This window comes from Ranitomeya imitator, chromosome 8, assembly GCF_032444005.1.
Source record: "Ranitomeya imitator isolate aRanImi1 chromosome 8, aRanImi1.pri, whole genome shotgun sequence".
Taxonomy (NCBI): Eukaryota; Metazoa; Chordata; class Amphibia; order Anura; family Dendrobatidae; genus Ranitomeya; species Ranitomeya imitator.
In genome coordinates this window covers 5971532-5975155 of record NC_091289.1, presented here as the reverse complement: position 1 = coordinate 5975155, position 3624 = coordinate 5971532, and positions in this window count along the sequence as shown.

Sequence of the window (3624 nt, the reverse complement as noted above, 5' to 3'; positions counted from 1 at the left end):
GAGCGCCGCGCTAGCCGCCTCCAAACTGATTGGCTGAAAAACATGAAGGCGTGGCTAACGGACGACGCGTTGCTAGGTTACGGGATTACAGGATAGAGCGGAAGTCACTCTGCTGATAGAGCTGACAATACCAGAATGCACCGCGTGGGAGGGAGGTGTCAAGTATCAATCCCAGCAATCCCTGCAGCTGGTTACTGCGCATGTTCTAAAGCTCCTAAGTTTCACGTCATGCTGGGACTTGTAGTTCCATCAGCAGGTGTTACATTTCTGGAGACCTCAGTTCATGTGATCCCGGCCCAAATTCCTTCCCGACTCCACATACGGCAATCAGACTAGTTCCCTGGATCAACGCCCTAGACTTTACATGAAGGGCACCCAGTCCCCTCTTAGTAATGTGCGCTGGGGTCTGATGTGGGGTCCCCACCTTAATGATGCACCTGTGCCCCCCGTATTCGTCACACAGGTCCCAGCGGCTCCGGGTTCTCAGGAAAACCTGATTTCCTATGTTGTGCAAAATAAAAATAAATCTCACTGGAAAATCTATTAAAATGTGAAAAATATTCAAAACATAAACATCAAAATGGCAAAATTATTATTTGTTGTAATTTTTCTCCCCTCAAAAAGTGCAATAAAAAGCGACTCACAGGTTGTACAGGTCCTTCTCAAAAAATTAGCATATAGTGTTAAATTTCATTATTTACCATAATGTAATGATTACAATTAAACTTTCATATATTATAGATTCATTATCCACCAACTGAAATTTGTCAGGTCTTTTATTGTTTTAATACTGATGATTTTGGCATACAACTCCTGATAACCCAAAAAACCTGTCTCAATAAATTAGCATATCAAGAAAAGGTTCTCTAAACGACCTATTACCCTAATCTTCTGAATCAACTAATTAACTCTAAACACATGCAAAAGATACCTGAGGCTTTTATAAACTCCCTGCCTGGTTCATTACTCAAAACCCCCATCATGGGTAAGACTAGCGACCTGACAGATGTCAAGAAGGCCATCATTGACACCCTCAAGCAAGAGGGTAAGACCCAGAAAGAAATTTCTCAACAAATAGGCTGTTCCCAGAGTGCTGTATCAAGGCACCTCAATGGTAAGTCTGTTGGAAGGAAACAATGTGGCAGAAAACGCTGTACAACGAGAAGAGGAGACCGGACCCTGAGGAAGATTGTGGAGAAGGACCGATTCCAGACCTTGGGGAACCTGAGGAAGCAGTGGACTGAGTCTGGTGTGGAAACATCCAGAGCCACCGTGCACAGGCGTGTGCAGGAAATGGGCTACAGGTGCCGCATTCCCCAGGTAAAGCCACTTTTGAACCATAAACAGCGGCAGAGGCGCCTGACCTGGGCTACAGAGAAGCAGCACTGGACTGTTGCTAAGTGGTCCCAAGTACTTTTTTCTGATGAAAGCAAATTTTGCATGTCATTCGGAAATCAAGGTGCCAGAGTCTGGAGGAAGACTGGGGAGAAGGAAATGCCAAAATGCCTGAAGTCCAGTGTCAAGTACCCACAGTCAGTGATGGTGTGGGGTGCCATGTCAGCTGCTGGTGTTGGTCCACTGTGTTTCATCAAGGGCAGGGTCAATGCAGCTAGCTATCAGGAGATTTTGGAGCACTTCATGCTTCCATCGGCTGAAATGCTTTATGGAGATGAAGATTTCATTTTTCAGCACGACCTGGCACCTGCTCACAGTGCCAAAACCACTGGTAAATGGTTTACTGACCATGGTATTACTGTGCTCAATTGGCCGGCCAACTCTCCTGACCTGAACCCCATAGAGAATCTGTGGGATATTGTGAAGAGAAAGTTGAGAGACGCAAGACCCAACACTCTGGATGAGCTTAAGGCCGCTATTGAAGCATCCTGGGCCTCCATAACATCTCAGCAGTGTCACAGGCTGATTGCCTCCATGCCACGCCGCATTGAAGCAGTCATTTCTGCCAAAGGATTCCCCACCAAGTATTGAGTGCATAACTGAACATTATTATTTGTTGGTTTTTTTGTTTGTTATTAAAAAACACTTTTATTTGATTGGATGGGTGAAATATGCTAATTTATTGAGACAGGTTTTTTGGGTTATCAGGAGTTGTATGCCAAAATCATCAGTATTAAAACAATAAAACACCTGACAAATTTCAGTTGGTGGATAATGAATCTATAATATATGAAAGTTTAATTGTAATCATTACATTATGGTAAATAATGAAATTTAACACTATATGCTAATTTTTTGAGAAGGACCTGTATATATGGGACTGATAAATCTCCTGTCCACTGTGCAGAAAACACCGCGGCGGAAAGATAGGAACGTGACCGCGGCTCCGCAGCAGAAAGATACGAACGTGACCTCGGCTCCGCGGCAGAAAGATACGAACGTGACCTCGGCTCCGCAGCAGAAAGATGCGAACGTGACCGTGGCTCCGCAGCAGAAAGATACGAACGTGACCGCTGAGCCACCATGCTGCCCTATATATAGTACAGTGGTAACCACTGAGCCAACATGTTGCCCTATATAATATGCAATGCTAACCACTGAGCCACTGTGCAGCCCTATATATAGTACAGTGCTAACCACTGAGCCACTGTGCTTCCCTATATATAGTGCAGTGCTAATCACTGAGCCACTGTGCTGCCCTATATATAGTACAGTGCTAACCATTGAGCCACCATGCTGCCCTATATATAGTGCAGTGCTAACCACTGAGCCACTGTGCTGCCCTATATATAGTACAGTGCTAACCACTGAGCCACTGTGCTGCCCTATATATAGTACAGTGCTAACCACTGAGCCACCATGCTGCCCTATATATAGTGCAGTGCTAACCACTGAGCCACTGTGCTGCCCTATATATAGTACAGTGCTAACCACTGAGCCACCGTTCTTCCCTATATATAGTGCAGTGCTAATCACTGAGCCACCATGCTGCCCTATATATAGTACAGTGCTAACCACTGAGCCACCGTTCTTCCCTATATATAGTGCAGTGCTAATCACTGAGCCACCATGCTGCCCTATATATAGTGCAGTGCTAACCACTGAGCCACTGTGCTGCCCTATATATAGTGCAGTGCTAACCACTGCGCCACCATGCTGCCCTATATATAGTGCAGTGCTAACCACTGAGCCACTGTGCTGCCCTATATATAGTACAGTGCTAACCACTGAGCCACCGTTCTTCCCTATATATAGTGCAGTGGTAATCACTGAGCCACCTTGCTGCCCTATATATAGTACAGTGCTAACCACTGAGCCACCATGCTGCCCTATATATAGTACAGTGCTAACCACTGAGCCACCATGCTGCCCTATATATAGTGCAGTGCTAACCACTGAGCCACTGTGCTGCCCTATATATAGTACAGTGCTAACCACTGAGCCACCATGCTGCCCTATATATAGTGCAGTGCTAACCACTGAGCCACTGTGCTGCCCTATATATAGTACAGTGCTAACCACTGAGCCACCATGCTGCCCTATATATAGTGCAGTGCTAACCACTGAGCCACTGTGCTGCCAGGATCACACATACGCGAGATACGGCCGAGTCTCGCAGGTGAAATCCCTCCTCTGGCGCCGGCACTAGGAAGAGGAGCGTGCGGCTCC